Below are 25,893 nucleotides of genomic sequence, written 5' to 3' on the forward strand. Positions count from 1 at the left end.
GAGAGTAACTCCTCCTTTCCTTGGTAGACCAAGCAAGCTCCAACACCTCTGCACACTTAGAGTTTCGTTCTCCTCACACCAAAAAGCTCTCCACTCTCCCCAAATTTCCAAATCTGATTTGGATTTAAAGAAATGGCTCCAAGATAAGCTAGGACCCAAGATATTGTAATTTAGCAATAAAAGACCAACATCTGGCCATCCTAATCCATTTTCCAGCCCAAAATCCGGAAAGAATGGTTTGTGGGAAGATTCCCCAACCTTGCACGCTCAAAAAAACGTGTTCCAGGCTGTTATGTTTCCATAACTGACGTAGCTAATCGATTAACTCAAGTGCTAATCGATTAACACGAGTCCAGAGGTTAAAACACGAAATTTTCTCTGTAACAATCGATTAACTACAGCTGTTAATCGATTGTTCCAGCAAAGAAAAAACTCAAACAGCACATCTGTCACAACTTTGACAGATCGGTTGAACCCCTTCCCGAAGTCGGAATTAGGCGTATGAGTACTCGAATCGAAGCTCTTTGAGTCTAATTTCCAATGGAAAAAGAATCAACCCAAAATATTAATTGTATAAAAAGTTATACATAAAATAGTAAACTATGTCAAATTTTGACAGCATTCTATTTTACACTACAACTTGAAATTTTTACAACTTGGTAAAATTTTGAGTTTACAAGGGTCTTACACTCATTGTTCATCATCTTCGTCGCGTTTTCTCTTTACGGGTTACACTTTTCAGGTTCGTTTTCTCACTTTTGCACCGTTTTAAATTAATTTTAGTCCGATTACATCACTCTTTGATACATTATCTTTCATTTGAACTGATTAAAATGCGTTTTCGTTGGGTTTTGGTGCAGTTATTCTCGTGTCCTTGGGCGGCGTTCTTTGGCGGCGATTTCTTGTGTTTTGTACTCCTCCAATTCCCTCCACTACATTTTTAAAACCATCCAATAAAAGAAATGTACAATACATTCTCTTCAACTAAAATATAAAGTTGTAAACTCGAATCACCAAGAGTCAGGAGCAACCTTAGAGACATCTGACCTGTATGGGTCCGACGTCTATATAGACGTCTTACCTATATAGATTCGACGTCTATAGAGACGCCTGACCTAAAGGGTCCGACGTCTCATTAACGTCACCCATATAGACGTCAGACAGAGATCAGACATTAAAAGCCCAAAATAACAGACGTCTAAAGTCGTTTCTACACTAGTGTCTTTCCATGTGGCAATTTCTGTTTAGACTAAAAAGTTTATGATTCGTTCTTTGTCAGTTATTTATTTCCCAATGTAACCTCTCTCTACATCATGCAGACTGTATATCACAATGCATACCTTTAAGATCCTTACACTACAAAAAAGAACGACATTATCGAAGGCCACAAGCCCTCGGAGTCAGCCCAAAACCGTCGGTAGAAGGCATTTACAAACGGCTTATCGACGGCCAAAAAGCCCTCGGTAAATCCCTTGTCGCTAACTTTTACCGAGGGCTTCCGCCCTTCGGTAATTACCGAAGGGCAGAAGCCTTCGGTAATCAGCGAACGTGGGTATTTATCGAATGGCAAAAGCCTTCGGTAAGTTCGAGGGAGATGTGAGACACATTTGTATTTATTATGAAACCTACAACATAAATAGACCTGCATAGCAATTTTCATACACAAACAGACCTGCATAACAATTTTCAAGCACATACAGACCTGCATAATGTGCATCTCAAAGATGCAATCATTGATCAATAATATCCATAGAACATCCATTAATTAGTTGAACATGTATTTATAGTTAAAACATAAAACAATATGGAATAATGATGTTCTAACATCCAAAGTCATCCAGTTGATCTAACATCGAAATGATCTAAACATCAAATGTTCTAATATCGAAATGTTTGTATAACAAGTAATAACAAAATGAAGCTAATAATGTACATAGTTATCATCAGAATGATCTTCATCATCCTGCTCCTCTATTGATGGCTGGACTGGTGTGGGTTGGACTGATGAAGGTTGGACTAATGAGGGTTGGACTGATGTGGGCTGCTGAGAGGCAGCGGGTGACAAGGAGGGTCGTGGCTGGGTCGGAGGGATATTGAATTCATCTTGTGAAGTTCGAGGCAACACTCTCATGACTAGGGCCTTAAAGTTTGTAAACTCTGCTCTCAGATCAGTGATTTCCTGGTCACGTTGCTCGAGTGCCTGCGTGAGGCGGAGAACGACCTCGTCAGGAGTAGTGGTGGAAGAAGTTTGGTGCTTCAGAGTACCTCCTCTCGATGTTGTATAGTTTGCAGCAAGTTGTCCTGCACCGTACACCCGTCCCTTTTTCTTCCCACCAACGATGTCGACCCAGCACTGTGTCCTACGGATGTCATCTTCTGCATTACTGCCATCATCCGGCGTAGGAGCTGACTCATGTTCAGATCTAACCTGTGAAAGTCTCGTAGAAAATTCTTCCTGTTGAAACATTAAAAGCAATGTTAGGGAATGATAGAATGACATAAATGAAAAATTAGTAAGTCTTATAGTGTGGAATTTGCTTACATGAGTCTTCCGAGATCTTTCATCAACGAATTGATTAGTTCCCTTCCTTACATGAGTCTGTGCAAAGACCTCATCAACATGGACCGCCCGTCCCAGAGCTTGTGCCTGTAAGATAATTTGTAATTAGAAGTGTACATATGAAATAGAAAATACATAACTTATATATGAAAGAAAAAGTTATGTAATGAAGTTTTACCATACGAATGGCATGCTCATGAGTGGTTATCGACCCACCAGTATGCAGGGTGCCACCCTTTTCAGATGCTATGTTTCTCTGCGCCTTGGCACACTTATTGCGAAACTCTACTGTATTCCAATGAGCCAGTAAAGAGTTCCAAATTTGTTCGCCCAGCCAGTAAGGGCGCTCTCCTGCATTGCGGGCATCCCTAAACATCTCTGACAGCCGATGAGATGCTTTCATGTGGAAATTTCTGTGTATCTGTGTTTCATGTTCAGGTTTCCACTGCACCTTCATCTGTAACATTAAACAGAACAAACATTGATTAATGAACATACTAAAATAAGAGGGACAATTAGTTTAATGGATTGTTCACCTGAAAGCGCTCCCAGAATGGCTTTCTGTCGTCATCAGGTATTGCTCCCCAAGTAGGCCATGGACTTAAAAACTGTTGCTTAATTGAACGTGTGATGGCCTGGGAAGCAACCCTAGATGGAATAAACCTGCATAATAAAAGTCATTTCAATTAACAGTAAGGTATAAACATCAAATTATATGAAGAGATTAAAATCTTACCCTTTACCATACGGCTCAATCCATGGTCGATCATGGAGGGGCGGGTCAAGACCTTCACCATCACCACTTGAATCTAGATCAGCAGATGGTGTGATAGTCTCAGAAGGCGGTATAGAAGATGAGGAAGGTATAGACGTAGGGTCAGGGAGAGGAGTGGGGGTAATAACCACAGGGGGAGGAGTGGGGGTTATAATGACAGGAGGAGGAAGAGGGTCTGCTGTAGGGGTAGTAGAAGGGTGTGCTGCAGGAGTAGGAGAAGGGTGTACTGTAGGGGTACGAGGCTGTATTGTAGGGGTACGAGGAGGCCCCACAGATGATGTACCGGGGGAACCAATGGTAGGTAGTCTAGCAGGCACCCTAAGTACATACTTTGGTGCCTACCGTTGCCTCTTTTTAGGCCTTGCTACCCCCTTTCCTTTATCAGGACGTTCTGAACCTTGTCCTGTCATCACTGCATTGAAATGGTTACAAATAAAGGAAAAAAAATGAATAAGGAAGGATCAATGGTTTTAAAAGTCAATGTATAAATAATTGCATACAACTTGTAAGATAGTATTTTAGATAACTCTATTCAAATGATAGTTCAATTTGCTACAATAGATGTCCAACATTCAATCATCGTCATCATGATCTTCATCTTCATCTTCTTCTTCATCATCGAGATTATTATCATCATCTTCTTCTTGGTCGTCGTCATCATCATCATCATCTTCTTCTTCTTCTTCTTGTTCCTCTTCTTCTTGTTCTTCATCACCTTGTATTGTTGCTTCTAATTCATCTCCATCACCATCAAGGTCGACCAATGCGGTTATACGTTCAACTTCAATAATTTCTCGTGGTTGTGACATTTGGTCAAGTTGGTAGGCAACATCTTCCTCAACCTCATTTGAGTCAATGCGACCTCTAGGGTTGGTTTGTATTGCTACGGCCCAACCACGCTTGTCAATATTGCGGAATGGTGGATATGGCACATAATAAACCTATCTGACATTAGTTGGTAAAATGAAAGGATCAAACGGTCCATATCTTAATCTCTGGTTGAGTTCGACAATATTAAAGCGTGGATCAACTCTAGTACCAACTCTAGAAGGATCAAACCATTCACAATAAAAAAGCACTACTTTGTTTAGAGAAGTAGTGCTGTTGTACTCTAGCTCATATATTTTATGAATGATGCCGTAGAAATCATCATAACAACCCTCTGTTAGGGCCTTCACATACACACCACAATTTGATGTTTTCTTTCCTTTAGACCATTCATGTGTATGGAATTTGTAACCATTGGTGAAGTAAGTGTGCCATTCTTTGACACATCTCATTGGCCAATTCGAGAGATTTCTTAACTCTTGAACTGTGGGAGTTAATGCCTGATTAAAAACCTACAAAGACACTAAAAAAATAATCAAAACAAAAGTCAAATTAACCGATTTCTAAACGTAAGAAAAACTACAAACCTTATTTCTAAACCAATGGGGAAACTCAGAGTGTATTCTAGCAAAAGTATTTCCTTCTGCGACTTGCTCAGCCACAAGAAATGACCTGGTACAAATGAAATTCATTAGTGTATAACAATTGTGTCGTTGGAAAGATAAGAGATGGATGAATACATACTCAAGGTACGGCTTAACTTCACTGCAATTGATTAAGACATGGACATGAGCAGAAGTGAATTCAGCATCAGTTAACCAATGTGTGAATTCTTTCCCTGCGTGACGGCCTGATTGTCGAAAAACTGATAATGCACCTTCACGTGATTCAACTTTCCATTGCATTTCATTTCTGACATGAGTGGGGGATAACATGAAGTTTTTGAAATAATGTGAACAAAAATACGTTGTCTCTTTGTGCAAGTAAGTTGCACAAATTGAGCCTTCTACTCTAGCTTTATTTTTAACTGAACGTTTGAATTCTCCCATAAACCTCTCAAATGGATACATCCACCTGTATTGCACCGGTCCCCCAAGCCAAGCTTCATATGCAAGATGAATTGGAATATGCTCCATTGAATCAAAGAATGCAGGAGGGAATATTCTTTCCAATTTGCAGAGAATAATTGGGATATTTTCATCCATCTTTTTAAGGGAATTCTCCTTTAGTGTCGTGCAACACAAATCTTTAAAGAAGTTACTAATTTCTATCAGTGGATTTAACACGTGCATTGGCAAACAACTGAATGCAAGAGGGATGAAAGTCTCCATGAATACATGACAATCATGACTCTTCAACCCTTGAATTGTACCGTTCTGAACATTGGCACATCTGGACAAGTTAGAAGCATATCCATCTGACATTCTAAGCCCCTTGATCCATCCACACACTATTCTTGTCGCATCTTTTGACATGGTGTAATTTGCTTTTGGTTTAAATAATCGGCTGTTACCTTGCGCCTTCAACTCTAAGTCTTTTCGTCCTCAATACAAAGGTAAATCTTTTCTTGCTTTCTCATTATCTTTTGTCTTCCCTATAACATTCATAACTGTGTTGAAGACATTGTCAAAGAAGTTTTTTTCTGTGTGCATGACATCGAGGTTGTGTCTTAGCAAGTTGTCTTTCCAATAGGAAAGTTCCCAGAATATGCTTCTTTTAGTCCAATTATGCCATTCTCCAAACCCTTTTATCCTATTGTGACCAGATTCAGTGACTTTTGGATAGTCTTTAACTCTTCTCCAAATGTGTGATCCAGTCAACTTCGGCGGGGGCAAATCCGTTTCAACTTGCCCTTTGCGAAATGCCTTTTTGTTTCTTCTGAAGGGGTGATCAATGGGCAAGAACCGTCGATGGCAGTCAAACCAACTACTTTTCCGACCATAACTCAATTGGAATGACTTTGTATGTTCCATGCAATGTGGACAAGCTAATCGACCATGTGTGCTCCAACCAGATAACATGTCGTACGCTGGGAAGTCATTAATAGTCCACATCAAGGCTGCCCTCATAAGGAAATTTTGCTTCCTTGAAACGTCATACGTCCAAACACCATTCCATAACTTCTTCAAATCATCAATCAAAGGCTCCAAATAAACATCAATTAATGATTTGGGATTAGATGGACCTGGTATTATACACGATAAAAACATGTAAGGCTTTGTCATACACATCTCAGGTGGTAGATTGTATGGGGTAACTATCACGGGCAAGCATGAATATGGTGATGCCGAGGCCTGAATGTACGGGGTAAACCCATCAGAGCATAGACCAAGTCTGACGTTACGCGGTTCACTAGCAAATGATGGATGTTTACGATTGAAGTGCTTCCAAGCTTCACCATCAGAAGGATGACGCAAAAATCCTTCAGTTTTGTTACCATCATGCCATGTCATGTGTTGTGATGTTTGCATTGAAGTAAACATTCTTTGTAATCTTGGAATTATAGGCAAGTAGAACATGGACTTTAAGGGAATGGGTTTTTTTTGCCTCTGGCCAGCATGCATCGTATGATATCGAGGTGAGCCACAAAACTTGCATTCAACCAACAATGCATCATTTTTGCCACTGTCATTGTCGTAGAATAACATACATCCATTAACACAACAATCAATCTTCTGGACTCCCAATCCCAACTTTGAAACACATTTTTTGGCTTGATAATAATTCTTCGGCATAAAATTGTTTGGTGGTGTCAAATCTAACATCAATTTTGTATAGAAGTCCACTGCTTGAATGGGAACGTTCCAATTAGATTTGCCAGCCATGAGTCTAATGCACAACTTACAATTTTGACTCAGATGAACCTTCAAATACAGGTAGATTTGCCTCTGTAAGTAAATTGTAAAACCTCTGAGTCGTTTCATTTGGAGGCTCTTCATCATGACTATCGTCTGCTTCTTGTTCAGCATGGTGACGAAGAGCCTTGTCGACCATCTCTTGTATATAGGCAAATTGATCTATCTCAGATGTATGTACAATAGTATTCGAACCTGATGCAAGCCGCTTTTCAGCTGTAGTGGAGGTCGAAGGAATTTCTTCACCATGAAATGTCCAAACCATGTAATTAGGCATGAACCCTTTTTGGTAAAGGTGAAGTTTGACGACTTCGTCTTTCAAAATCCTTGTACATTCGCACTTGATGCATGGACATCGAATCCCTCCATCAAGGGCATAATATTGATATCGTCGGGCCGTCTCCACAAACTCTTCAACTCCGATGACAAAAGATTCCTTCAAACCTCTCCTTCCACTATAACAACGGTCGTACATCCATCCACGATGGTTGGAAAAATGGGCCATGTTCTGTGACAAGCCAAACAAATAAAAACTTAGCCAAAACAGCAACACTCCATGTGACATAAGTAATAAACCTATTACTACTCAAGTCGAACATGGAAGGCAATTTGAACACTATTGTCATAGGCATTAAATAAGGGCATGCAAATAGAAGTCCTCAGTATTGAAATGCCTTAGACATCCTAAGGGGTTGTGTATTAAAGTTGGAGGAGACAACTTATTACTACTGAAGTTCTCTTGTCTAGAGTACTTCCAAATATTTTGTAGGTTCTAAGTGTTTATAGTATTTTTACCCTTCTCATTGCATTGAGAATGTGTGTAGTACCATAGGATTTTAAATGACTACTTAACTTAATCAAGTTGTAGCCTAATAAATGTAAGACAATATACATGAACATACAATATAGACATCAACATAATTTAGGCAATCAAATATCTATAAAAGCATGGATATATAATACATATTAACATAATTTAGGCAATCAAATAGCTATAAAAGTATCTACTGACAATCACATTAGTTAAAATACCCAAACTTTTTAGGTTCTAAATACTCAAACTTTGAGTTTGAGGTAATTCTTTGCTTTTGTCAAGTTTCCTAGCTTCATTCCACTAGTTTAGACATGGTAGGATGTTCACATTACTTAAAATAAGTGTACATTAGGTCTGGTTGCAAATTCTTACCTTTTAAGCACACTTTTATAGCTTCCAACTACTCAAAATTTCAGTTGTACCTAATTCTTTGCTTTTGAATAGTTTCCTAGGTTTATTTCAGTACTTTAGACATGTTAGGATTTTCACATTACTTAAATTTAGTCTACATTAGTTCTATTTGCAATTGTTCACCCTTTGAACACACTTTTTAGGTGCTAAATACTAAAACTTTTAGTTTTAGGTTATTCTTTGCTTTTCACTACTTTCCTACCTTGATTTCACTAAGTTAGACTTGTTAGGATGTTTACATACCTTAGAATGAGTCTACATTAGGTGAAATCACAATTTCTCACCTTATAAGTACACTTTTTAGTCACTAAAAACTCAAACTTCTAGTGCTAATTTTTGTTTAAAAATGCTGCATAATTGGCTATAGCAGGTCTGAATTGAAGCATCTGCTTGTTTCTGCGCATTGTGAATGTTTGAACAAGTTTATTTTACCACTTCAAACCTGTGTGCACTGTTCATTTGGTCAAATTTGAGCCTACATGCAAAATCACTTCCTAAACCATTAATTTTGCTTAAATTTGGAAGTGAATTAGTGATTTTCGAGTGTACTGTGATTCGTTGTTGTTTCAATGTTTAAACACCTTTAAATTGATGGTATAAAGTTGCTTGAATCATCACTTAAGCTTTACAAACACTGCCAATCATTTTTGGGTTTCAAAGCACACTTTTAAAGTCATTTTTCTGGTGCAGTTTTCATTTTTACTGCTGTTTGATTTTGTATACTTTGTATCATCTCATTGTGCCCTCATTTCTATCTTTCTTTTATGTTTTAAAACTTGTGTAGATAGTTGTTTTACTGTTTTGGTTACTACTTTATTACACTATGCATTATGACCACTTTTAGTGTATTCTACTAATTAGTTTTAGGTTCTAGGGTGTCATATTTTGAGTTCTAAGTTGTTTTTGTAGTGTGACTTTCTAATTAGCATTGTTTTACTATCCTAAACTTGTTAGGACAGTTTGTTTGAAGTTTCTTAGGCTAGTTTAGTGCAGTCATCAAAATTTGACCATTCTAGTGCATTTCTAGTAGCCCTTTTGAGGTTTTAGTACTGATTTCAAGAAAGTGTGTTAGGAATCAATTCTTGAGTCCATTCTTGGTCATTTCTAGGAGGTAACAACTTGTGTAGACACTTTTAGGCGTCTTTTACAGATTGCACATCATCATTCTTACCAAATTTACCATGGTGTAGTGTAATCTTAGGTCCATAAATAGTCAAATCTTCTATTTCTTTGGTTTTTCAGTTTTGTTTGTGTTTAAAGCAATTTCTGCTCTATGTTGGTCATGAAAAGCAATGGCACCATGTCCAGCTTTGATCATTAGAGCTAATAGCAGTGCAAACATTGTTTCCAGTTTTATAAATTTGCATCAACACTCTTTACTGGTTTCAAGTTGTGCTCATTGTTTTTGGTCAGATTTTGTGGTTTTGAATATTGGTACAAGTGTGTTTACTATTGTTAAACCTGTTTCAAGTAGTATCAACTCTTGTTAATCACTAAAATGCAAAATGCATACTTGAGTTGCCTACTTTTAGTAGCTTGTGCTGTCTTTGTTTCACAATTCTCCAATTCAATTTCTGGTCTGCTTTGGTCAATACTGTTTCTACTCAGTTTTGTTGTGTCTAAAGCTTGAGACAAGTTTCTTTTATGATTTTAAGCATGTCTCAAGTGATAGCAACTCCAATCAATCACAGAATTGAAAAATGAATGGTTGAGTTGATTCCAAAATCTGTTTTACATGTCACAGTTTTAATCCAGCTTTGCACCGTGTGCTGTCATTGTGTGTCTTAGGCCATGTGCTATTTCCCTAGCTCAATTTCTGAAGCTAGATGTAGTTACTTAGGACCTTTCTTGCATGTTTGTTGATCCATCCAACTTTGAACTTGCTGTTTTCTTCATGCTGCAACAATTTTTAGTATATTTTTCTACATTTTTGGAAACTACCACTATCAATTGTTGTTGCAATGTGTTTCTGTGCTGATTGACTGTTTGTGCAAGTATATTTGGCCATTTGAAACCTATTGTTACTGTTCATATGGTAATTTTCCAGCCTTTGTATCAAATTATAGTTTCAGTCATCAAATTTGGTTAAATTTGGAATTAAACCAGTCAAAACTGATATGGACTTTGTTGTGGCTGTTTAAGTGCTTCAACATATTCCATTTGATGATACAAACTTGTTTGAAGTGGCATTTGAACATTTTAATCACTGCTGTTCATTTTCACCACTGCAGTTTCCAATTTTTTTCCTACATTTCTTATTTTGGTGCAGTTTTGGTGCTTTTATTCTGCATAAATAACAACTTGCACTGCCAATTGCTGCCTCCCCTTGTTTCTGTGCATTGTGAACATTAGGAACAGTTTATTTGACCATTTAAAACTTCTTCATACTGTTCATTTGGTCATTTTCCAGCCAAGTGTGCCAAATCACCATTTAAACCATCAATTTTTCTTAAAATTGGAAGTGTACCATTCATTTTCGGATGCAGAATGTTTCTTTGCTGTTTCAGAATTTAAACATGTTCACAATGATGATATACACTTTTTTGATGTCTCACTTAAGCCTTTGCACCACTGCCAATCAATTTTGACACTGAAACCACCAATTTTCAGTCATATTTCTGGTGCAGAATGTTTTTTTTTGTGTTGTTTGGCATTAGCCATATTCTAATTTTCATTTTTGGATTGGCAAAAGTTGGGTTTAAGTTTCCAATTACATTTATATGCTTATCCAAGTGTATAGCAATCATAAAAACCAATTTAAATCCTGCAATCCAGATTTGAAAGGTCAAAAACCAGAAACACAAAATCTGCTGTTCTTTGGGGCATTTTGTCAAACAGTTTTGAATTTTATCAAACAGTTTCGAAGCACACAATTTCATCACTATTTTGAGTCTTTTCTTGCTTGTTTAATCTGTTCTAGTGCCTCTACTAGGTTCCTTTTGTGTCCCTTCTGTTATTCCAAGCTTAAATTCACTTGAATTCAACTTGTTTGCCTTCAAATTTGTGCCAAAAAACTGTACTGCGAAAATTAAATCCTGGTGCAGCAGCTGATTTGTTTGTTGACTGGTTAGGTGTTTGCTTTGGTGCTGTGACGTTTTGGTGCAGTGTTTCTACCTCAGATTACTTGCTCCAAGGGGGTAGCATCTTAGGAAGTGGATGAGGTGTTTAAAGGGCTTCAAGCTTGGACTCCAAGAGCACTTTAACATTGCTGGTCCAGCAACCATTTCAACAGCAAAAACACATCACATTTGGTCTTCAACCAATCTCAACTAGCAGCCACACTTGGCTTTATTTCATTGTACCAACATTGCATTGTAAATTTGGCTTGGTATCACGGAACCTTTGTAATTTCTTTCCATTTTATGTTCATTTTCAACTTAAAGTGGCTTGGAAAAATGCTTTTCAAGCAATTCCAAGTGCACCATCAAACATTGTAATAGCTTAGTTTCCACTTCTTAGTGTGAAAGTGAACTATCAAACATTGTAATAACTTATAGGGTAGGCTTCTACTTCCAAATAGGCTCATTAACATTCACTTCTACCATTGATCTGGTGCAATCATGACATCTATATTGCAATAATGGGCAATTCCTCTACTCACTCTTTCCTTATTTCATATGTGGGAGTATTATGCAAGCCAATTTCAGGGGGAAACAATGAATAACTTTGACAGAAAGTTATTTTGGAAAGGTTGAACGGTAGGGTTACTTAACAAGTAACCTCTCCTCCTATATGCTCATTGTGTACTGTTATGCAGTTTTGTGAGTTATTTTAAGTTTAGGTTTAGGGGAAAATGCTGATTCCCATCAAGGCTTTAGTGTTTTAGATAGATCAATCAGCAACATACTAAAACAACATCAACATAAGTTTCTATGCTCAAATTGCACAATTTATTTCCCATCAAGGCTATCATCAAAATAGGCAATTCATACATGCTCAAATTGCTCAAATTGCAAACTTTACAATCCAAAATCAATTATATAATGAATATACATTAGATAGAATACAACTTAACAAACATTTAGATCAAAGGGTATTTTGCTAGTGAAGATAACCTACTAACTCAATATACATTTCCTATTGAAGCATAAACAAAGTTGAATGAAGTAGTAAATGTGTGTAGCATTTACACAAAAAGTTGAGGTGTCAAATTGTGGTAAGTTAGTAAGCTGATTACACATATTATGGAGGGTATACGGCAGGGAGATGAAAAAAAAACGTAAGGGAACCTTTTTCAGGTTTCCTCTTTTATTTCCACTATTGTGATGGTATCGGAGGGGGTATTTTTCGAAGAGTATAGCGCAGCGGAATTAACAACTCAGAGAGTGGAAAGCGTGTTCGATCACAATTAAACTTAATTTGGTCCTTTTAGTAAAAATAATTTTCTTTCAGAAAATTAATCAAACAGTTGATATACGTAAAATAAAATGAGTGTAGGGAATAAGAAAAATTACACAGATATTTTTATCCTGGTTCGATTCAACAGAATCTACGTCCAGTCGTTAATCACTATAAATAGTGATTAACCTTTTTCACTAAAAAATTGTTTAACAGATTACAAGATAATGAACAAGAATAAAATGAATAGAACCACTCTACCAACTTGAAGAGAACCGCTTCAGCAATCGACCAACGATTCACAAGCTTCTCCTTTCACAAGACCAGGCAGAGCACCTTGCTAACTTGAAGAGAGTCTGCTCCGACTATCGACACACGATACGCGAGCCTCTCCTTTCACAAGACCAAGCAAAGGAACAATGAACAAAAAGCTTTCTGAGAACGTTCCTCTGACACACAGTGTTCTAAGCTTTCTCAGTTCAAAAAACGTTCCTTTCTAATTTCTCCAAAACAAAATATATAGCCAAGTACACTGAGTGCCAAAGGTCAGCTCCCAACTGCCATGAATAATCGATTATTGTAAGTGATAATCGATTATTCAAGTCCGTTATAGGTTTTTCAAAAATGTGATAATCGATTATATGAAGTGATAATCGATTATTCAAGTATGACTTGTGATAATCGATTATTGCTTAATCATAATCGATTATTGTAGTTAAAAATGCAAGTTTACAAGGTTTACAAGAATTTCCTACTACATTTAATTTCTACAAATTGCTTTTAACTAATTCTAATATCTTCTGCAACTAAAACTTCTTGTAGCATCATCAAAACAAATTTCTGCAAGATTTACCAATACTCCTTATTGGTAACAATCTCCCCCTTTTTGATGATGATCAAAAATTCAATTTTAAAAGCAAGTTTGGCTTACCTGCAAAACATACAAGCTAACAAACAACAACAAGGTTAGCAATACCTGTAATAATTTATACTTCTCCCCTTGTATTATTCTTCTCCCCTTTTTGATCAGAAGGAAAAAGATCGGATGTTAAAGGCTCCCCCTAAATATGATCTCCCCCTCAATTAATCAAAGGATGCATATAATCAAGAGATCATTTTATTTATGAAAATAAAGATTACATTATAAGAAGACACATAACAGACAGAATTATAACATAGATGAAATGGCAAGTAAACAACAAAACAGTCTAACATAGAACCTATATCTAAAACTCAGGACTAGGAGATCTCTCGGGAGGTTGAATGTTGAGATGATTCTCGATGTTAGATAGACGAACATCAAGATCAAGAAATTGATCAACCATGTACTCATCAACAGATCGTTGCCACTCATAAATCTCCTCAAAGTGAGTCTTTTGTGCAAGACTCATATCCTCCAATTGTTTAGATAACCTTGCAAAATGTTCTTCCATAGAAGTTGAGGAAGAGGAGGGTATGTTGGATGGTCCAGCATCAGACGGAGCAGCAACACTTACTGGGTCAGCCATATGAGTGTCCATGTCATCATCTTCATCTACATCAGGATGATCATCATCTTTGTGAATAAGGACTCTTCCTCTAGTAATGAATCCCATTTGACGAAAGGTTGTATCTCCAATTTCTGATCCCACAGCTTCAATATTTTGAACTAGTTCTCCTTCAACAGGTACACCTTTGAATTCTAAAATCCTAGAGATAAGAAGAGCATAGGGAAGTTGATATGAATGGGATTTCTTGGCTTTTACCATTGTGTCAGCAATGAGAGCAGGCCAGTCGATGTGTATGTGATTTAGAATCCCGTACAATAGAAGTAAATCCTGCTCAGAGCATTGAGCATGGTTGGTTGCTCTAGGACATAAAATCCAGACAATCAAGTAGTGGATCATCCTTTCTTCAACTTTAAAACCTCCAACCAGTAATTGCCTTCTATTTGTTTGACGTTCAGGATGACGTAGGAAGGATTGAAAAGTCATCATCCTGTTGAAATCTTCAAGTCCTAAGTGGACTTTGACAGCATTATCCCAGATGGGAAGTTGAGCAACATTGGTCCATATGTCATCATCTAAAATGATGCGTACTCCCTTGACCGTAGTAGATATTATCGCATCTCGATAGCGCATGTTGAAGTAGAAGACTCTTATCAGATCAGGATAAATGCAGCCTTTTTGTTCTAACAGATGCGTTAACCCCTGCTCAGCAAAAGTGTTTGGAAATTGAAAGCCATAGAAGCGGAAAAAGTCAAGACGAATAAACTTTACCGCCATGATTTTCCTTTCTTGCCAAGAATTAACAAAGTCTGCGTGTTTCCCTTGATCTGAAATCCATCCATCTATGTTTGCAAGACGTGGTTGAGAAGAAGAGGAGGCTCCAGCTGTTCTGCGACGGTGCCTTCTTGAGTCAGCCATGGAGGAAGAATGGGAAAATGAGATTTTGAGAAGGTGAAGGGAAATGAAGAAGATTGGAGCTCTAGATTTGATTTTAGCAGTATTTGGGTGCAAAGGAGTGTCTAATAATCGATTATGGGGGGCTATTTATAAGAAAAATGGACAAACTAGCCGTTTATGATCGTTTATAGCCGTTATGGGATGCTCCAACGGCTCTATTTTTGAAACTGTCAGCGTGATAATCGATTATGGCTCGTGATAATCGATTATCAGTTCAATAATTACTGCCTAGAATTGCATGATAATCGATTATGCATAATGATAATCGATTATCTGCTCAAGATTTTCCAGAATTGAAATTTATGCATGAATAATCGATTATGACTTGGTGATAATCGATTATGAAGCGTTAAGTTTACGAAAAATGCAAAAATTTGCATAGATTTTGATTCTAAGATATGTCTAACACTCCTAACTCTCTTCTAAGTTCATAAAGTAAAGATACCCCCTTAAATATGCAATTCAAATTTAGTTTTTAGCATACTCAATTAACCCACGAAATCAACAACCACTTTTCAAACAATTAAGATATCAATGATTAAGCAACCAATTTATAAACTAAAATGAATGCAACAGTAGCTTAAATGGAAATGATCACAGCTGCTACAGGTTTGACATGAAAACATTTCAGCTAGCACAATCAGTTAAAAAAATTAACTTTGACAACACAATTTACAACTTTCAAAACAACAACTATGATTCATGCACTCTCATATCCCAATTTGTTCAACTTCATATATTCAACTATGCATATCAAAACAACATATGCAAAAATTCAACCACAAGAGCTGATTCAGGTGCTATCTTTCAACATTTTTTAAACAAAATAATTTACATCAAAATTATGCAAATTTGATAAGTTCATTTTCTGCACCCAGGCTCTCAATGTATATTATCATAGCTCATTCATTATGCATTTGAACTTAAAAACAAATCTCCACAGAACCAACTTTGAAATAGAAATGAAAATTTAATTTTTCACATATCTTAATCATCAAAAAATTGCTAATGAAAATTTGTCAACCAACTCATTTAAATGACTTTTTCATAGTTTTTGATGCTTGACAGAGATTACACCAAAGGTAACTTCAAAGTACTCATGAAATTGAATACTAAGCCAGTTAAACACAAATTCTATAGATAATTATCAACAAAGCACTGAAATAACAATGCACATGGCTTTACATGACATGAATGAAATTCAACACATGAATATCTTAAATAAATGAATTTCACTTGATCAAAATGTGTAAACAGACAAGAACACACCACAGGATGAATGAAATAGTGATGAACATATCATTTGCCTAACCAGTAATGAATATAACAGTAATTAAATAATGGAAGATTAAATAAAAACAAGATGTAACATCACAGTTTAAACAACACTTAGCTCAAATACTTGGTGCTTGAATGAAGGCTTTTGGATACCACTTGATGGAGTTACATCCTGGTTTGTAGCATCACTTCAAAGAGCATAATACCATAGAGCTCTCTTATCCTTTTGAAAACTTAACCTGCAAAGTAAAAACAATAGAGTTTTGGTCCCCATAATCTCATTTGGGTCCTTTGAGGTTAGAGACAATTTACTTTATAACAGGAATCCAAGCATATTTTCCATTTGGAACATCAAAATGTTTAATTCTACATTTGTTAGAAGTATGTCCCTTTTTCATACAATAAAAACAACAAACATCATGCACCTTGTTTTTCACAAAAGTCCCTTTCTCAACCCAAACTCTACGAGTTCTCTTAACTTTAGACTTTTTATGAAGATGCATGTTTATATTTTTAACATTTCTTCTCTTAAAGTTTGTCTTAGCATGTGAATTAGTCTTGGTTTCCTTTGCAAGTAAGTTTTCAAGTATGTCAATATGAAACATATGATTCTTACAAGACAAACATTCAACAAGTTCAATAGTAGCATTTGCATCAGTTAATTTTGTTTCTAAAGAACTAACTTTATTTCTTAAGACAACTTCATCATCAAGCAACTTTTCATAATTCAATTTTAATTCATTGTGCTCTTTCTTAAGTTTTTTATGTGCAGCATCAAGCTTTTCAGATTCAATCAACAATTCATAGAAAGCCTTTTGCAAGTCTAATTCACTAGATTCAAAGCTGGAATCACTTGGCTTCCAGTATCTTCTGATTCAGCCATTAGACAAATATTGGCTTCTTCTTCTGTGTCACTTGAACTTGTTGAACTAGAGGCATTATCCTCCCAAGCTATGTATGCTTTCTTTTTCTTTTGAAATTTTCTCTCCTTCTTGTCTTCACTTTTCCTGCTTTTTGGACACTCAGATTTTACGTGCCCTCTTTCTCCACAACCAAAGCACTTTACGTTTGATGGAGATTCTTGACTTTCTTTCCTATCTTTGAGAAACTTGTCCTTTCCCTTTGCTTTCATGAACTTTGCAAATTTCTTTATCATGAAGCTCATATTTTCTTCATCATCAGAATCATCTTCTTCGATCCTCTTAGAGCTTTTTCCTTTAGAAATTTCAGACTTGAAAGCTAGAGTTTTCCTTTTGCCTTGATCCTCTTCAGCAGTCAATCTCCTCAGCTCAAGTTCATGCTCACGGAGCTTTCCAAACAAGATTGGCATTGACATCTGAGTAAGATTTTGAGATTCCGAGATGGCAGTCACCTTTGGTTGCCAAGACCTGTCCAGAGATTTCAGAATTTTCACATTAAGTTCATCAGTATCAAAAGTCTTACCCAACCCTGTTAAATGATTCATAATATGAGTGAATCGTTTTTGAACATCAAAGATCGTTTCTCCAGGTTGCATTCTGAACATCTCATATTCCTGAATGAGAGTGTTCTTCCTAGCACGCTTTACGTCCTCTGTTCCTTCATGAGTGACTTTGAGGACTTCCTACATTTCTTGTGCTGTCTTACACACTGAAATTCTATAAAATTCATCAAGTACAACAGCAGATGAAATTATATTGCGAGCTTTAATATCAAACTGAGCTCGTCTATTTTCTTCAGCAGTCCAATTAAAATAAGGTTTTTCAGTCTCTACACCATCAATAGTATTCATAGGAATATAAGGGCCATTTTGTACAGCTTCCCAAATACCTCTATCAACAGACCCCATAAAAATCTCCATTCTAACTTTCCAAAAAGCATAGTTATCACCAGTAAACAATGGAGGTCTGTTAATGGAAGCACCCTCAGCATATACATGGTTTTGATTGTGACCAGCCATTTTCGCAAATTTTGAAAAACTATCAAAGCAAGCTCTGATACCAATTGATGGTATCGGAGGGGGTATTTTTCGAAGAGTATAGCGCAGAGGAATTAACAACTCAGAGAGTGGAAAGCGTGTTCGATCACAATTAAACTTAATTTGGTCCTTTTAGTAAAAATAATTTTCTTTCAGAAAATTAATCAAACAGTTGATATACGTAAAATAAAATGAATGTAGGGAATAAGAAAAATTACACAGATATTTTTATCCTGGTTCGATTCAACAGAATCTACGTCCAGTCGTTAATCACTATAAATAGTGATTAACCTTTTTCACTAAAAAATTGTTTAACAGATTACAAGATAATGAACAAGAATAAAATGAATAGAACCACTCTACCAACTTGAAGAGAACCGCTTCAGCAATCGACCAACGATTCACAAGCTTCTCCTTTCACAAGACCAGGCAGAGCACCTTGCTAACTTGAAGAGAGTCTGCTCCGACTATCGACACACGATACGCGAGCCTCTCCTTTCACAAGACCAAGCAAAGGAACAATGAACAAAAAGCTTTCTGAGAACGTTCCTCTGACACACAGTGTTCTAAGCTTTCTCAGTTCAAAAAACGTTCCTTTCTAATTTCTCCAAAACAAAATATATAGCCAAGTACACTGAGTGCCAAAGGTCAGCTCCCAACTGCCATGAATAATCGATTATTGTAAGTGATAATCGATTATTCAAGTCCGTTATAGGTTTTTCAAAAATGTGATAATCGATTATATGAAGTGATAATCGATTATTCAAGTATGACTTGTGATAATCGATTATTGCTTAATCATAATCGATTATTGTAGTTAAAAATGCAAGTTTACAAGGTTTACAAGAATTTCCTACTACATTTAATTTCTACAAATTGCTTTTAACTAATTCTAATATCTTCTGCAACTAAAACTTCTTGTAGCATCATCAAAACAAATTTCTTCAAGATTTACCAATACTCTTTATTGGTAACATATTGCACTACTGTTTTATCCCTTTCGGTACCCTAAGCAAAGAGTCAATTTAAGAAAGCACAATCTTCTATTAACCAATACAAGAAAGAGAGTTTCCAGAGCAAGAAACAGTGTGTGTTTTTAAGAGATGTAGACAGAGAAAATAGAGATGGGAAGAGGGAGGGTTTAACTGAAGAGGATAAAGAACCAAATGAACAGGCAAGTCACATTTGCCAAGAGAAGAAATGGCTTGCTCAATAAGGCCTATATGAGCTCTTAGTCCTTTGTGATGCTGAGGTTGCCCTCATCATTTTTTCCAACCGTGGCAAGCTCTATGAGTTCCGCAGCACCTCAAGGTGTATGTACATTCATAAATAAACTCTTTATGCTTATGGTTGTCTCATGTTTGATTGTTTGAATGAGAACACAATAACTAACCTACATTCCTATTTAGAACTAGAAACTAGAAACAAGATCAGGCAAATCAAATGAAAGAAGATAAATGGAACAGAATCTCATGTTTCTCATTATACAATTACAAATTCATCAACTCAATAATCACAACAATACAGAATCACACACCACACCACATTTCCAACACATGTATATCATATTTGTAGGGTTTCAGGTGGGGAACGAAGGAATATTACCTCGCGAGTGAAGTGTCGCGAACAGGAGTCCTCAAACCGGAAGTGAAGTTCAGGCCAATACAGGTTTGCAGAGGCACGATTGAACTGCAATGGCGGTTCACGAGCTCACGGTGCGGTTGAAGCACAATGGAGGGAGGCGAACTCCAGCACCCCGCGCCTATGGCCCTTGGACCAAATAATTGTGACGATTCTTAGATTGGGGAAATCAGAGAAGGGAGGGCAAATGTGTTTGAATGCGAAATGAAAATGTGAGAGGGAATACCTGATTTCGCCCTAATGATAATGTGAGCGGCGAACTCTGGCAGCTAACGCAGGCGAACACCGGTAGCCAACGACCAAGACCCTTCGAGAAGATGACTCCAAGGACGTTCTTGGAATGGTCGGCCGAATGACAAAGATGGCTTCCTTCAATGAACGACGAGGCTGGAGCGCAATGATGGTGGAGGGAACAGTGTGCACAAGCAGTACAGGGAGTTAGGAAAAGGACTTAGGGGAAGAAAGAGTTGGGAGATTCTGAATATTGGGGGAAGAAGAGCTTTCGCGAAATGAGGGGGAGGGAAAAATTTTCTTATACACCAACCACTTACCGAAGGCCAAGTTCCTTCGGTAATGTCCCATGTCGATTACCGAAGGCCAAAATCCTCCAATTATGTACTACTTTACAGACCCTCGGAAAATCCTTCGGTAAACAAAGTTTACCCAAGGCCTAAGGACCGTCGCTAATAGCCCGTCGATAATCAATGAATTTCCTGTAGTGTCTTCATAATGACTATCGTTTGCTTCTTGTTCAGCATGGCGACGAAGAGCATTGTCGACCATCTCTTGCATATCGGCAAATTGATCTATCTCAGATGTATGTACAATAGTATTCGAACCTGATGCAAGCCGCTTTTCAGCTGCAGTGGAGGTCGAAGGAATTTCTTCACCATGAAATGTCCAAACCGTGTAATTAGGCATGAACCTTTTTTGGTATAGGTGAAGTTTGATGACTTCATCTTTCAAAATCCTTGTACATTTGCACTTAATTCATGGACATCGAATCCCTCCATCAATAGCATAATATTGATTTCGTCGGGCCGTCTCCACAAATTCTTCAATTCCAATGACAAAAGATTCCTTCAAACCTCTCCTTCCACTATAACAACGGTCGTACATCCATCCATGATGGTTGAGAAAATGGGCCATGTTCTGTGACAAGCCAAACAAATAAAAACTTAGCCAAAACAGCAACACTCCATGTGACATAAGTAATAAACCTATTACTACTCAAGTCAAACATGGAAGGCAATTTCAACACTATTGTCATAGGCATCCAATAAGGGCATCCAAAGAGAAGTCCTCAGTATTGAAATGCCTTTGACATCCTAAGTGGTTGTGTATACAATTTGGGGGCGTCAATAATCTGACATTGCTAAAGTTCTCTTTTATAGAGTACTTTCACATTAAAATTGTACATTGTAAGTGTTTAACGTACTGTTACCCTTCTCATTCTATTGAGAATGTTTTTAGTACCATAGGACTTTAAATGACTACTTAACTTAATGAAGGAGTAGCCTACTAAATGAACATACAATATACATGAGCATACAATATATACATCAACATAGAACATATAGATGAACATTCACTGGTTGTCTAAATGCAGGTTTGATAACAAATTTGTCCAAGGAAATAAAACTCTCACCTACTTTAGTCTATTTATAGGTGTTCATTTTCGTAAATTCTGTTTTTATTTTTATTTTTCAATTGACACTTCAATTTTATCTTCCTTTTATCTTTTAAAAGTGTTGTAGATAGTTAGTTTACTGTTTTGCTAAGTACTTTAATATATTTTGCGGTCTTTGGACTTCTAGTGTATTTTAGGTACAATTTTTGGGTTTCTAAGTTGGGGAATTTTGAGTTTTAGGTATTTTATGTAGTGGGAGTGCTTAAATAGCTACGTTCTACCATTCTTAGCTTGTTAGGATAGTTTATTTATAGTATATTTTCCTAGTTTAGTGCAGTTTTCAAAATTAGTACAATATTTTTCAGTTTAGAGTAGTGATTTTTAGCTATTTCATCTAATTTCTGTTAGCTCCACCTTGTTGCTGTTTTTCAGGTTGGTCTTGTGTACTTACACATTCTACAGTCACTTTTAACATTGCCTACTTAATTGAATGTTATAAACTCACTTTTGGTGGTGTGAGGGAGTGATTATTCTGCAGTTTTGGCCATAACAAAGACAGATTTCGAAGTCTACCATTTGTATGTTGTGTCACACTTTGAGGAAGTCTAAAGTGATCTTTAAAAGTTGGTAGCAGAGTTCAATTATTGATATAATGGTCTAAGTGCATAATAGTATACTAAACCATCAAAATTCAGTCAAATATAGAATACCAGGATCAGGGGCAAGCATTAAAGAATGTACACTACCATATTCTTGCAGAACATGATGTCTAAATATTCAAAAAGAAAACAAAAAGAAAGAGTCAATAATACAGTGAGAACTGACAGCAACATGTGGTTCTTGTAGTTAGGCAAGGTCTGCTTAATTTCTTTAAAAGAAGAAATGTAATGTGATGATTAACTTAACTCTACCTTTTTCTTGTATCGAATTGTTTCAGTTTTGCTAGTAGTTTTAAGTTCTCAATCATGAAGATGTTTTACTTTAATTTGTAGTTTTCAGTCCTAAGTTTATCATAACAGTCAAGAACCTCTAAGTCAATTCCCTGTACCCAACTGTGTACCACATTTACTAACCTGTCACTGTTATCCGGTCCTCCTTTTCTTTCAAATTGTTGGTACTGTTTCAGCCATTACATACATATATATTATGGAGCTGTCTGAGTAAAACATTGATGAGAGGTTGGTGCAGCCCATTTTATTATTGGTTTATTCACTATTAACCAATGACATTTATTGGTGTATTTATATGAATTTGAAGTTGGTTCAGCCCATTTAAGATCAATTCTTTTTCTTCCCTCCCAAAATGCTGTTGTTGGTGACAGGTTTGATGGTAACAAGTTGTTGGACAGAGACACAGGAAAGAAGATAATGTTTGTGGGGGACTCCATAAGTAACAACATGTGCTGGTCAATCACTTGTTTGCTTCACATTGCTGACACGTGATTGATCAAGAAATTAAACACATATATGTAATGGTGACAGAGAAATGAAAGTGATTGGTAGGGAGAAAACATTAATGTTAGAAAAAGTGAAGATGGGTCTATTCTAAGGTGAACAAGCATAGAAAATGAAAGGAAAAAGCATATAAAAAGAGAGCTGGGAGAGTTCAACTAAATGGACACATGGTTGTTGGTCCACTAAATTAGGGAAGGAGGAAAAATTCAAGTTCCAAAATACAAAGCATGTTGAATGATTTAGACCGTGGTATATAGAATTCTATTAGAAGAGAGAATATGCATGGCTGAATTCCAATCTTCTCATTATAATATTTTTCTATTCTATCTACCATCTTTTTTGCGTCTTACGTTGATATTGCTACATATTTCTCCTTCTTCATTCTCTAAATGTCTTCCACTATACTAATGTCCACTTCTCGGGTATAAGGAGCGTAATAAAAATTGCTATAATGAATTTGTTATGTATGCAATGCAGTGTATTATGAATTTGTGTTCAAATATTTCGGCAACATTTGTAGAGTAAATTGGACAGTTATATTCATTGTAACTACTACAAAGAACTCTTGCTGTCTTTAATTGACATTTTTATGTTGACAGCCACTTGTGAGTACGTTTTTAGATGGGGGAAGTGTGTTGATCAAAGAAAAGAGCCTTGTTATTTCCAATGAGGTGATGTAGGAAAGAAGTGTCTCGATTTAAGCTTTTGACTGGCTAACTCTTAGACAATTTAGGGTGCTTGATAAGTTTAATGATGAATAAGAAAATACTTCAATTTCATGCTTTGATGGTTTAGTTTGAAAATGGAAATGGTTTAAGTATGGATGGATTACTAGTCTACACTCTGGATTGACTTCTGCTCTGTTTAGGTGAGAGCAGGAATGCAAATATAGCTATATGGTATAATGATAATTATGATAAATTACTGGAAGGGCATATTTTGGTTTTTCATTTCATAATTTCTTTCAATGCCAGTTATTTGGGGGCTACGTTTCAAGACTAACAGAAGTCATTAGAATTTTGCTAAGAATGTTAGTTCAGTATTGTGATTTTTTTCTTTTTAATGTTTTTATTGTGATGAGGATGTGGATATTTATAACTGTTGGGTTTATCTTGTCTTATGCTTTATCATTAAGGTGAATCTCAAGATTCAAACCTACCCTTTTTTGTCTTCTTACACAAACAATGCCTCCATCCTAGCATAGGTCAATCTTATTTTTTCCCCTGCTGCCACGTTTTGAATCTCAAAAACTTTCTCTGCTCTGGATATCCATCCTTCTGGATCAATCCCCTTAAAACTAGGCAATTCTATCTGCTTCCTCCACTTCTGCTGCCCTTTGCCCTTGTCTTCCTCCAGCTCCTCCTCTGAACCATCTTTCTTTCGTTTCCAGTGCTTGTTTTTTTCTGTTTACATAGGAAAGTTTGGAGGCTTTGTACTTGTTTGATTCACTTATAATTTGGTTCAACTTTTGGTACATTATAGGATTCCATAGCTTCAATCATGTGCTTGAAGAATGGGTTCTTAGTGGATTTGACTATTGATAAAGAAAAAGGCAGGATTTTTAAGTTGGACAGAATTAGCTCTGGGGATCAGTGGAAAGGAGTTGATGTTTTGATTTTCAATTCTTACCATTGGTGGTCTCACACAGGACACTAAGCTTAATGAAAATCCTTAGATTTGAGCTACCTTTTTATGCTTTATGAGAGGAGGTAGCCATGTGGCTAATGGCTTCAATTTAATGATAATAAACATGTTCCAACTACACAAAAGAATCAAACCTTAGCTGGAATACTAATTTTGCACTACATAAAGTCCCTAGTTTGCAGGTTTCATACTAAAAACCATATATAAAGTGATTTAAACACAAATGAATGTTCAAGCAACTTTGTTTGATGATTTTCATTGTCTTTAAACTCTAAAATGAGTTCAAAACAGCCTACCAACATATCCATCAATACCTTTTTAACACACTAAACAAATTCACATTTGAATTTATAAGATATAAAAAGATGCTAATAAAAACATAAATCTGAACTTGGATGAGAAATTACAAAAAAAGAAATAAAGAACAGTACAGAAGTGTGGGAGTGGATGACAGAGTAATTTGAGAAAGATGGAGGCCAGAATTAGATAACGTAGATTGATGCAAAATACCACCCTCTGTCAACCATGATGCTTCACGTTACTACCACTCATAACCCACCAGGCCCAAACTCTCATCAAACTCATTATTTTTCCCCTAACAATTATTATTATCTCAAGCACATCTCCTTTTTTTAGCAACAAAGCCAATTAAAAATCAATCTTTCTCAATCAAACAACATCATACACTGATGCCACAACAACATCAAACAAATTGAAGAACATTGTAACTCATAATGAATTTTTAAACGCACAAGTTACCTCAACCGAGATACCCCTTGACAATGGCAACCTTTGTACACCACGACAGCGATGCCCCACAACGGCCACTCCAACGAAGTCCCTTAACCAAGTTCCTTCAATCATATACTAACAAGTGAATGAAAAGTACATGAATTAAACAGTTACAAGACACATGAATTAATCTAAACATACTATTCAAACATGCTCTAAAGTAAAATAAAAGAGTCAAAATAAGACTCTAAAATATCAGATGAATACCTAAACTCAACTATTTTGTGCCACTTCAATTCTCAAACATACATTAAAGAATATCACTTAAATCACCCAACTTATTAATCTCAGTCTAATTTATTTTTGGGTGAATACATGTGCCCTTTTTTCTTCGACTATAATATTAAAATATTACACTTTTGGAGACAAAAATTTTCTTATTTTAAGGGACTGAAAAGTGCGATATTAGAAATGTTTCTGTTTATATTCTTCAATTAAAATAGAACATTCATCTCAGTAACATGCATCAACC

The 25,893-nt window shown here is 36.3% G+C and overlaps 2 pseudogenes; one reads left to right on the plus strand and one right to left on the minus strand.

Moving 5' to 3' along the window:
- The window catches only part of LOC124826205 (protein argonaute 1-like), a 55,443-nt pseudogene that overhangs the window by 18,495 nt on the left and 11,055 nt on the right, over positions 1 to 25,893 (plus strand).
- LOC148193967 (uncharacterized) lies at positions 3,908 to 4,615 on the minus strand (annotated as a pseudogene).

Source organism: Vigna umbellata, chromosome 8 (assembly GCF_029865625.1).
Source record: "Vigna umbellata cultivar VRB3 chromosome 8, Vumbellata_1.0, whole genome shotgun sequence".
Classification (NCBI taxonomy): domain Eukaryota; kingdom Viridiplantae; phylum Streptophyta; class Magnoliopsida; order Fabales; family Fabaceae; genus Vigna; species Vigna umbellata.